Source organism: Chlorocebus sabaeus, chromosome 1 (genome assembly GCF_047675955.1).
Source record: "Chlorocebus sabaeus isolate Y175 chromosome 1, mChlSab1.0.hap1, whole genome shotgun sequence".
Taxonomy (NCBI): domain Eukaryota; kingdom Metazoa; phylum Chordata; class Mammalia; order Primates; family Cercopithecidae; genus Chlorocebus; species Chlorocebus sabaeus.
Genome location: NC_132904.1, coordinates 7,463,238 through 7,475,855, shown reverse-complemented (window position 1 = coordinate 7,475,855; position 12,618 = coordinate 7,463,238). Strand labels below are relative to the sequence as shown.

The window sequence follows — 12,618 nt, the reverse complement described above, 5'->3', positions numbered from 1 at the left end:
GGCTCTCCAGGAAGTCACCAAGATGGGGGTCTGTGTAAGGCAAAACCTAGGGCATGAAAATCCAAAAGGGCCTCGTTCAGGTTTTTCTACATGGCTGTGTTGGATTCCATGGCATCCAGGGTTTTACCCTACTCATCTTGAGATGGCTTATGAATGTCCTGGAATAGAATGTGGCTGCCATGCTGGCTTTGCAACTTCAAGAGATGCTCTACACCCTTACACTTCTCAGCCAATTTGTGGAAGAAGTGGCTCACACCTTCTAGAGCCACATCATTGCGGTCAAAATAGAAGCCCAGAATGAGAGAGATGTAGGAGGCCTACAGATACAAATTGACCAGGCGATTGACAGCTGCCTCCAACTCGATGAAATAATTCTGATGAGTCTAGTTGGCAAGAAGGAGCTAACCACAAAAACAGTGTTGGCTGGTCCCAGAAGCAGGAGATGGCCGAGAAGATGATCTTAGAGGTTGCAAGTGGAGAGGAGATTGGAGGGCAGTTGGAGGCCGGAAGAGAGGGAGTCCCTGGGTTTGTTCCATCCAAGTACTATTGAAGCAAGAGACAGATGTGTGGGACTGCCAAATGCACTGCTGGAACATCCATGAATAGCCCATGGTTCAAGGAGTAATTTCAACTTTAAAGACATTATTATTATTATTATTATTATTATTATTATTATTATTTTTGAGACAGAGTCTGGCTCTGTCACCCAGGCTGGAGTACAGTGGCCGGATCTCAGCTCACTGCAAGCTCCGCCTCCCGGGTTTACACCATTCTCCTGCCTCGGCCTCCCGAGTAGCTGGGACTACAGGCGCCCGCCACCTCGCCCGGCTAGTTTTTTTTTTTTTTTTTGTATTTTTTAGTAGGGACGGGGTTTCACCGTGTTAGCCAGGATGGTCTCGATCTCCTAACCTAGTGATCCGCCCTCTCGGCCTCCCAAAGTGCTGGGATTACAGGCTTGAGCCACCGCACCCGGCCAAGACTTATTATTTAATAAATACATTTTATAAGACTATAGCTGCCATAGATAGTGTGTAGAGTCAACTGAAAACCTGGAAAGGAGTCACCATTCTAGATGTCATTAAGAGCATTTATCATTCATGGGAGGAGGTCGAAACATCAACATTAACAGGAGTTTGGAAGAAGTTGATTCCAACCCTTATGGATGACTTTGAGGGGTTCAAGACTTCAGTGGAAGAGTTAACTGCAAATGTGGCCTGGCCAGTAAGTGGTATTTTTTTTTTTTTTTAAGAATTTCATTTTCCAACTGTTTCTTGCTAGTATTTGAAATACAATTGATGTTTATATATTTTTCAAGCTTGCTAAACTAGCCTGGGAAACATAGCAAGGCCCATATCTACAAAACATTTCTAAAAGTTATTTGGGCATGGTGCTGCATGCCTATAGTCCTAGCTACTCAGGAGGCTGAATCAGGAGGATTGATTGAACCCAGGAGTTGGAGGGTGCAGTGAGCTATAATTTTGCCACTGCACTCCAGCCTGGGAGACAGCAAGACCCTATCTCAAAAAATAAAAATCTTGGCTAGGCACTGTGGCTCATGCCTATAATCTCAGCACTTTAGGAGGCTGAGGCGGGCAGATCATCTGAGGTCAGGAGTTTGAGACCAGCCTTGCCAACATGGTGAAACCCTGTCTGTACTAAAAAATAGAAAAATAGCTGGGTGTGGTGTTGCATGCCTGTCTTCCCAGTTACTCCAAAGGCTAAGGCAGCAGAATCAGTTGAACCTGGGAGGTGGAGGTTGCAGTGAGCCAAGATCATGCCACTGCACTCCAGCCTGTATTGTTGGATTTGATTTGCCATAATTTTATTAAGAATTTTTGCATCTGTGTTCACAAAGGATATGTGTAATTTTCTTTTCTTGTAATGTTTTTGTCTCGTTTTGGTACAAGTAATGCTGGCCTCATAGAATTACTTTGGACATATTCTCTGTTCTTCAATTGCCTACAAGAGTTTGTAGAAGATATTATTTCTTCCTTAAATATTTGATACAATTTCTTCCTTAAATATTTGGTGCAAATCATCAAGGAAGCCATCTGGGCCTGGTTTTTTCCTTCCTGGGAAATATTTTAACTACAAATTCAATTTCTTAAATAATTATACGGTCGGTCTCTCTCTCTTTTTGAGACATGGTCTCTGTCGTCCAGGCTCGAGTACAGTGGGGCGATTTCAGCTTGTTGCAGCTTTGACCTCCCTGGCTCAAGTGATCCTCCTGCCTCAGACTCAGGACTATAGGCATGCACCACCATACCTGGTTTGTATTTTTTGTAGAGACAGAGTCTCACTGTGTTGCCCAGGCTGGTCTGGAACTCCTGGACTCAAGTGATTTGCTTGCTTCAGCCTCCTAAAGTGCTGGGATTATAGGTGTGTGCCACTGCACCTGGCTTCTTTTTTGCCTTGGTAAGCATGGGTAATTTGTGTCAAGGAATTTGTCCATTTTATCTAAGTTATTGAGTTTATTGACATAAAATTGTTCATAATTTTCCTTGCTATCTTTCTAATGTTTGTAGAATCTCTAGGAATATCTCCTTTCTTACTCCTGGTATTGGTTATTTATGTCTTCTCTTTTATTTTCCTTGATTAGTCTGGCTAGAACCAGGTTCTTCCTGTTGTTTTCTATTTCATTCATTTATACTCTGATCTTTTATTCTTTCTTTTGCTTGTTTGGGGTCTTATTTGCTCTTCTGTTTCTAGTTTTATAAAGTGAAAACCGCAATCATTGATTAGAGACAATTCTTTTCTACACTGAAGTCATAAGGACATTTTATGTAATTTCTTTTTTCTTTTTTTTTGACACAGAGTCTCGCTCTGTTGCTCAGGCTGGAGTGCAATGGTGCGATCTCAGTTCACTGCAACTTCTGCCTCCCAGGTTCAAGTGATTCTCCTGCCTCAGCCTCCCGAGTAGCTGGGATTACAGGCCCCCACCACCAAGCCCAGCTAATTTTTATATTTTTAGTAGAGATGGGTTTTCACCATGTTGGCCAGGCTGGTCTCGAACTCCTGACCTCAGGTGATCCACCTGCCTTAGCCTCCCAAAGTGCTGGGATGATAGGTGTGAGCCACCACTCCCAGCCTATATAATTTCTTTAATAGTGCTAAAGTTTTAAAATTATATTTATTATTACATCTAGTGAATCTGGAGTTTATTTATTTTTGTTTTGCTTTGCTAACCAGCTGACTTCATAATGGAGTTTATTTTTATTTATGATGTAAGTTAGGAATCTAATTTAAATACTTTTCCAAACAGATTGCTACTTGTCCCAACTCAGTTTATTATTGAATAGTACTCTACCCAGTAATTTATATTATTATTCTGTCATATACTAAGATTCTATATATGCTTGGGTCTGTTTCTGGGTAATCTAGTATTTATCTCTGTGCCTGGGCCAGTATTGTAGAGTTTTATTTCCTAAAGCTTTAGAATAAATATTGCTATATGATAGGGCAAATATCTCTTTGTTTTTCTTTTTCAGAATAGTATTTGGTGTTTTTTTTTTTTGATAGAGTCTCGCTTTGTCGCCCAGGATGGAGTGCAGTGGGCGATCTCCGCTCACTGCAAGCTCCGCCTCCCGGGTTCACGCCATTCTCCTGCCTCAGCCTCCCGAGTAGTTGGGACTACAGGCGCCCGCCACCTCACCCAGCTAAGATTTTTTTTTTTTTTGTATTTTTAGTAGAGACGGGGTTTCACCATGTTAGCCAGGATGGTCTCGATCTCCTGACCTCGTGATCCGCCCATCTCAGCCTCCCAAAATGCTGGGATTACAGGCATGAGTCACCGCGCCTGGCCTCGTCTTTGGTTTTTAAAACCTTTACTCTTGCCTATGAGTTTTATAATTAGCTAAGTTCCAGGCTGGGCATGGGGACTCACGCTAAGTTCCAGGCTGGGCATGGGGACTCACGCCTGTAATCCCAGTGCTTTGGGAGGCCGAGGCCGGCAGATCACAGGAGGTGGGAGTTAGTGACCAGCCTGGCTAACATGGTGAAACCCCATCTCTACTAAAAATACAAAAATTAGCCGGGTGTAGAGACGCATGCCTGTAATCCCAGCTACTCCGGAAGCTGAAGTGAGAGAATCACTTGAACCCAGGAGTCAGAGGTTGCAGTGAGCCGAGATCGTGCCAGTGCACTCCTGTCTGGGTGACAGAGTGAGACTCCGTCTCAAAAAAAAAAAAAAAAAAAACTCTACAAAAAATCTTGTGATTTTGATTGCTATTAAATGGAATTATAGATTAATTTGGTGGCTATGAACATTTTTAGCATTGTTTTTGTGAGATGATATAGCTTGTCATTTATTTAGATTTTCTTTTTAAAAATGTTATTTAATTTTAGTTGTCACAATTAAGAGATAGGCACTATAATCTCCAGTATATAGATTCTATAGGAGAATAAGGGGCTCAACCAAGAGCAAATGGCTATAAGCCAAAGTCTGCCTGACTTTAGAGACCATTTTGCCAGATATTATTTGTTCAAAATATTGTCTCCTCTTCTTCTGGGAGAATTATACTTTTTGCCCTGTCAGTATAAGGCTGGGTCATGTAACTTGCCAGGGCCAATGAAATGTGAGTGGAAGTGACATGTGTCGCCCTCCAGGAGAAGCTTTAAGAGTCTATGTGTATTTTGCTGGTAGCTTCTTTTCCTTTGCCATAAGGCTAGAATTTCTCAGATGAGGGGATATTTCTTTAGCCGGAGTCTTGCTTGGGTGTGGCTCTTGTTGGGTTTGAGTTCACTTATGGTTCTGCAACCTCTTAACTGGCTTCTGGAGTTCTCACAAAAGATAATTTGATATTGCCGTTGAGTTGGTTTTTCTGTAGGGGAAATGAGGGCCTGGGGCTTCCTATCCCATCTTGCTATGTCATTCCTATTTAGATCTTTTACGTGAACACTTTAAAATTCTTTTCATAATGGTCTTAGATATCTTTTGTTATATTTGTTTCTATAGTCTTATAGTTTTTGTTGCTATTATGAATGGTATTCATTTTTTTCAACCCTACTTAATTAATCCCTCATTAAATTGGGTAATTTATCTGTGGATTCTTTTGGATCCTTTATATGGGCCCTCAGAGCATCTCTAAATTATGACAACTCCATCTTTTCCTTTTCTTTTTTTTTTTTTTTTTTTTAATTTTTTAATTTTTTTATTTTTTATTTTTTTGACACGGAGTCTCGCTGTCTCCCAGGCTGGAGTGCAGTGGCGCAATCTCGGCTCACTGCAAGCTCCGCCTCCCGGGTTCACGCCATTCTCCTGCCTTAGCCTCCCGAGTAGCTGGGACTACAGGCACCCGCCACCACGCCCGGCTAATTTTTTGTATTTTTTAGTAGAGACGGGGTTTCACAGTGTTAGCCAGGATGGTCTCGATCTCCTGACCTCGTGATCCGCCCGTCTCGGCCTCCCAAAGTGCTGGGATTACAGGCTTGAGCCACCGCGCCCGGCCCATCTTTTCCTTTTCAATCCTTATATAGCTTACCTTTTTTTTTGAGACAGAGTCTCACTCTGTTACCCAGGCTGGAATGCAGTGGCGTGATCTCGGCTCACTACAATCTCCGCCTCCCAGGTTCAAGTGATTCTCCCACCTCTGCCTCCTGAGTAGCTGAGACTACAGGCATGCACCACCATGCCCGGGTAACTTGTGTATTTTTAGTAGAGACAGGATTTCACCATGTTGGCCAGCCTGATCTCGAACTCCTGACCTCAAGTAATCTGCCTGCCTCGGCCTCCCAAACTGCTGGAACTACAGGAATGAGCCACCATGCCTGGCATATGGCTTACTTCTTTTCCTTGTCATATTGTATTGGATAGAATAGTACTAGTATTAAATAGAATAGCAGGGGTAATATTAGGCATCTGTGTCTTGCTTTCCTTAAACAAGGAAATTAAACAAGGAAGGATTATTTAAAAGTCTACCATTGGCCAGGACCAGTGGCTCATGCCTGTAATCACAGCACTTTGGGAGGTCAAGATTGGAGGATCATTTGAGGCCAAGAGTTTGAGACCAGCCTGGTCAACACAGAAAGTCCTCATCTCTTAAAAGAAAAAAAAATTATTATTAAATATATTTGCAATAGTTTTTGTACCTGCTCCTGTTAAATTTAGGAAATTCTTTTCTATTCCTAATTTGCCAGCAGTGTTTGTTATGAATGAGTGCTGTATTTCCTAAAATGCTTTTTCTAGGCCAGGCACAGTGGCTTATGCTAGTAATCCCAGCAGTTTGGGAGGCCAAGATGGGAGGATCACTTGACACTGGTAGTACAAGACCAGCCTGGGCAGCATGGCAAGACCCAGTCTCTATAAAAAAATACAAAAATTAACTGAGCGTGGTGGTGTGCACCTGTAGTGTCCCAGCTTCTTGGGAGCCTGGGACAGAGGGATAGTTTGGCCCCAAGAGGTGGAGGCTGCACTGAGCCAGAATCATGCCCATCATGTTTTTTTAATACTGTTGTAATCACAATATATATAATGTTGTCCTATGTCTTTTCTTACTTAACATAAGCATTTTTCATGTTTTGACATAGTCTTCTAGTCACTATTTTAATGGCTAAATTATCCATCAAGATGTATCATAAATTAACCATTTTTCTATTAATAGACATTTAGATTTGTTCTTTTTTTCCCCCATTATTATGAATAGCAGGATAGTTATAGTGGCTAGGAGATTATACTGTGTGGTCTTGAGCAAGTTTTTGATCTTTTGAAAGCACCTACCTCATAAAATTGTTTTAAGGATTAAGTGAAGTAATATGTATAATGCATATAGCACAGTGGTTATTCTGAATACACGATTCTCAATAAGTGCTAATTAATATCACTGGAATGAATATCTTAATGCATATAGCCTTTTACTATATTGAAAATTTTAGGATTAATTTTCTGAGATAGAATTAACTTGATCAAAGTTTGTGTACATTTTTATGGCCCTGAAATTGCTTTGTAAAAAGTCATGGCAGCCAGGCGTGGTGGCTCATACCTGTAATCCCAGCACTTTGGGAGGCTGACATGGGCAGATCACTTGAGGTCAGGAGTTCAAGACCAGCCTACTAACATGGTGAAACCCTGTCTCTACTAAAAATACAAAAAAATAGCATGTAGTCCCAGCTACTCGGGAGGCTGAAGCAAGGGAATCACTTGAATCTGGGAGGTGGAGGTTGCAGTGAGCTGAGATTGCACCACTGCACTCCAACCTGGACATCAAAGCAAGACTCCATCCCCCCAAAAAAAGTTGTGTCATGTAATGCTAACATTTGTAGTAAAGTTACCAACTTCACCGTACTTTGCTAGCATTGGGAATTTCAATTACTTAAAATATTTAAGCTAGGCCGGGCGCGGTGGCTCAAGCCTGTAATCCCAGCACTTTGGGAGGCCGAGACGGGCGGATCACGAGGTCAGGAGATCGAGACCATCCTGGCTAACATGGTGAAACCCCGTCTCTACTAAAAATACAAAAAACTAGCCGGGCGAGGTGGCAGGCGCCTGTGGTCCCAGCTACTCGGGAGGCTGAGGCAGGAGAATGGCGTGAACCTGGGAGGCGGAGCTTGCAGTGAGCTGAGATCCGGCCACTGCACTCCAGCCTGGGCGACAGAGCGAGACTCCGTCTCAAAAAAAAAAAAAAAAAAAAAAAATATTTAAGCTAATTTACAAGTTAATGAGATGGTTAAAAGTTTTAATTATATTTATCTGAACCTTTTAATAAGTGTTTACCACCTCTATTTTCTGTTTTCTGAACTTTGTGTCTTTTCTTTCTTTTCTTTTCTTCTTTTCTTTCTTTTTTTTTTTTTTTTTAAGAGACAATCTCAAACTCCTGGACTCAAGTGATTCTCCTGCCTCAGTCTCCCAAATTGCTGGGATTACAGGCTTGAGCCACTGCACCCAACCTTCTCCATGTCTTTAGGGACAAACTTATAGGATGAAATTTAGGATGAATTCAGTCATTAGCTTGATACCATGATGTACAAATCCCTGAATTTCAATTTCATTGTTACAATGCCATTGTTTCAAGATGCTCAGTTGGCTATGGAAAGATAGGTCATCTATCCCAGCTACTCAGGGGGATCTTTTGAGCCCAAGAGGTCAAGGCTACAGTGAGCCGCGATCACAGCACTGCACTCTAGCCTGGGCAACAAAGTGAGACTGTCTCAAAAAATAAAATATAAAGTTTATATGGAAAGAAAAAGACCCAGAATAGCCAACTCAATATTGAAGAATAAAGTCAGAGGACTGGCACCACCTGACTTCAAGACTAATAAAGCTACAGTAGTTAAGACACTGTGGTAGTGGCAAGAGAATAGGTAAATACTTTTTTTTTTTGCTCAATTTTGAGTATTTTTAAATATTCAAATACTTATAATTCCCTACCTTATGAGATTATTTTTGCACTGAAAAGTTAGCTGTCAAGAAAAATTCAAGGAAAAAAATAGTCTTTTATATTCACTTATTTATGATTTCTGGTGCTCTTCATTTCTTCCTGTATAGCTGGGTTTCTATCTTCAGCCTGAAGAAAATCCTTTAGCAAATCTTCTAGCAACAGATTATTTCATCTTCTCTCTTAAAATGCCTTTACCTTAACCTCATTTTAAAGGATATTGCACTGGAATATCTGGCTTGATAGTTTTCTCCTTTTTAACATTTTGAAAGATATTGTCAATGGTCTTCTGTGCTTTATTTATTTATTTATTTATATTTGGAGACAGGGTCTCACTCTCTCACCCAGGCTGGAGTACAGTGGTGCAATCTCGGCTCACTGCAACCTCTGCCTCCCGGGTTCAAGCCATTCTTGTGCCTCAGCCTCCCGAGTAGCACTGGGATTACAGACATGCACCACCACACTTGGCTAATTTTTATATTTTTAGTAGAGACAGGGTTTTGCCATGTTGACCAGGCTGGTCTTGTACTCATGGCCTCAAGCGATCCACCTACTTTGGCCTCCTGAAGTGCTGGGATTATAGGCGTGAGCCACCGTGCCTGGACCTGGCCTTTATTATTTATGGTAAGAAGTCAGCTGTGATTCATATTATCCCTCCACTGTGTATAATGTGTGCTTTTCCTCTGGCTTCTTTCAATATCTTTATCTTTGGTTTTTATCGTTTTGACTATTCTATACCTAGATGTGATTTTCTTTGCATTTATCCTCCTTGGGGTTTGCTGAGCTTTTCACATCTTAATATTTTTCATGAAATTTTAGGGAATTTTGTCCATGGTTTCTCGATGTTTTTCTTGTCCTATTCTCATTTTATTCTCCTATCCTCCTTCTAGGACTCCCATTACACATATTTTAGACTGGCTGATATTTTCCTACAGGTTTCTAAGACTTTATTCATTTTTCTTCAGTCTTTTTTTCTTTATTCTCCAGATTGGATAGTTTTTGTTATTTGTCTTCAGTGATTTTGCTGACTCTTCTGTCACCTCTAATCTGCTATTAAACCTATCCAGTGAATTCTTCATTTCAATGATTTAACTTTTCAGTTATAGAATTTCTTTTTGGTTCTTTTTGTATAGTGTTAATTTATCTGCTGACATTTCCTATCAGTTCACTCATTAAGGCTGCCTTTTAAGCCTTTGAACATATTTATAATAGATTCTTTAAAGTCTTTCCTAAATGTAATATCTGTACCATATCAGGTTCTGTTTCTTTTCTTTTTTCAGAGTCAGGGTCTCACTCTGTCAGCAGGCTGAAAAGTGCAGTGGCACAGTCATAGCTCCTGCAGCCTACAACTCTTGGGCTCAAGTGATCCTTCCACCTCAGCCTTTTGAGTAGCTAGGACCACAGGCATGTACCACCGCACCCGGCTAATTTGTAATTTTTTTTGTAGAGACAAGAGTCTTGCCATGTTGCCTAGGCTAGTCTCAAATTCCTGGCCTCAAGTGATCCTCCTGCCTTGGCCCCCCAAGTGCTGGGATTATAGGCATGAACCTGGCCCTCAGGTTCTGTTTCTATTAGTTGCTTTTTTTCCCCCTTGACTGTGGGTTATCATTTCCTATTTCTTTGCATATTTAGTAAATTTTTGTTTTATACTGGACAATATCATGTTCTATATTATGTTATCTATCTCTGGAGAGTATTAATTTTTGTTCTAGTAGGCTATGCACCTTGACCTTGTGCAGGCTTGTTTTTATGCATTTTAAAGGGTAGGTTTGTAGAAAGCCAATGTATTTTTCAAACTCTTCTAATTTGATACCATTTAGCCTCCAAACTCTGTCTCCTCTGTGGATTTTGTCAAGGCATGGCCTTAGACTTTTTTCGGGTGGGTCTAGAGCAGACTTTCATCTACAGTATGGTTTTCATTACTAGAGCATTATCTGTGGGGCATGTCAGCTAGACACTAGCAGTTTTAACAAGGTCTCCCCATTTCTAGCTATGCCTGAAGGCCAGCATTTTTCAGCACTGGAAAATCTTGCTAGTATCTTGTGACATTCTCAACTCCATAGCACCTGCTCTTTGGGGAATCATATGTAGTCTCACTCTCTGCATGGATAGTCCAGACCTTGGCCAAGGACTCATGGGGAGCTCGTACACATACTTTAGTACCTGACTCTGTGCAGCTCCCTCTTCTCTAGTGCCCTGCCCTGCAGATTCCAGGTACTTTCACAACTCCAAAATCTATTCTCTGCCTCCTCAGCTTAGTGGGACCACTGTCCTCTGCTTGGGTTCCATGTTCCGGTTCTGCAGTTAGGAAAATTTCCCCAGGCAGACACCCAGGGCAATCACAGGACTAACCTGGTGACTTTCCCTTCTCTCAAGGGATTGTAACCTTGTGCTGTCTGTTGTCCAATGCCTGAAAACAATTGTCTCATATATTTTATCCAGTTTTATAGTAGTTTTTGGTTTGAGGGCTCATTTGGTTATTTCATTAATGCTGGGAGGAGAAACCCCAGTATGTGGTTTTGCTATGTGTTTATAATGTCATCTGATTGAAAATTTTCTATCTATTTCATCTTTAACAGTTGAAGACCTATGTGAAGAGGTAGCTTGATACTGATAATAATCTCTCATTCTTTCTCCTTGTCCCCACATGATCTCAGCAAAAACGTAAACTCATGTTTAAATGGACATGGTGGTTTGTTTAGTGGTTATTTGAGTGAGGACTTGTAGTTGGTAAACATTTTAAGTCTCTCATTTTGTAATGGTAGTTTGGCTGTCTTAAAAGTTCAGATTTGGCTGGGTGAAGTGGCTCATGCCTGTAATCCCAGCACTCTGGGAGGCTGAGGCAGGAAGATCTCTCGAGACCAGCCTGGGCAACATAGTGAGACCCTGTATCTAAAAAAAATTACAAAAATTTCCCTAAGCAGTTTAATATAAAGAAAAAAAATTAGCTGGGCATTGTGTACACCTGTAGTTCTAGCGAGTCGGCAGGCTGAGGCAGGAGGATCCTTTGATCCCAGGAGTTGGAGGCTGCAGTGAGCTGTGATCACACCACTGCACATAGCCTGGGCCACAGAACATGATCCTGTCTTGGATAGACAGACAGACAGATGATTGATTGATTGATTGATTGATTGATAGATAAAGTAAAAGAGTCCAGATTCAAAGTTATTTCAGATCTTTGAAGATAGTACTGGATTATCTTCTGGCATTTAGCATTGCTAACTCATGGGGTGTTTTTGCTATTTAATGTTTTTTTGGTAGCTTGTAGGGTTTTCTGCGTATCCTTGTTATTTTGGATTTCATTGTGATGTGTTAACTATGTAGCTTTTTAAATTTTTGCTTTTGCCTTGTTTTTTAGAAATTTATCATGCTTGAAGTTTGGTAAAAATTGTTCAAATAGCACTTATATCTGTCTTTGTTTTATATTTCTCAGTCATTACTTCTTCTGGATCTATTTTTAATATCTCTTGCCTTTTCTTCTTTTAATTGATATCAAATTCATATACCATAAACACAACCATTTTAAAGTATACAATTTAGTGGTTTTTAGTATATTTTCAGCGTTGTATAACTAATATTTTTTTTGGCAGGGTCTCACTCTGTCACCCAGGTAGGAGTGCAGTGGCTTGATTATGGTTCACTGCAACGTTGACCTCCTGGGCTGAGGTAATCCTCCCACTTCAGCCCTCCGAATAGTTGGGACTAGAGCTGTGCACCACCACACCTAGTTAATTTTTTGGTATTTTTTATAGAGATGGGGTTTCACCACATTGGCCAGGGTAGTCTCAAACTCCTGGGCTCAAGTGATCCTCCCGCCTTGGCCTCCCAAAGTGCTGGAACTATAGGCATCAGCCACTGCTTCTTGCCTGTATAACTATTATCACTATCCAATTCCAGTACATTTTCATTCTGAAAAAGAAACCGTGTACTCATTAGCAGTCACTCTGCTTACTTTCATTCTCTGTGCCTTGGCAAACACTAATCTACTTTCTGTCTCTGTCGATTTGCTTATTTTGGACATCTCATATAAATGGAATCATACAATATGTAGCATTTTGTGTGTGGGTTCTTTATTATGTTTTCAAGGTTTATCCATGTTGTTTCATGTCACAGTACTTCATTTCTTTTTATGGCTGAATACTCCCCATTTGGTTAAGCCATTCATCATTTGATGGACATTTGGGTTGTTTCTACTTTTAGCTATTATGAGTAATCTTGCTATGAGCATTCATGTACTAACTTTTCTTTT

The 12,618-nt window shown here is 40.8% G+C and overlaps 1 protein-coding gene across 1 annotated transcript in view; it reads left to right on the top strand.

Moving 5' to 3' along the window:
- Window positions 1-12,618, top strand: part of TOP6BL (TOP6B like initiator of meiotic double strand breaks) — a 101,753-nt gene that overhangs the window by 30,288 nt on the left and 58,847 nt on the right. The gene's annotated exons all lie outside the window — the stretch shown is intronic.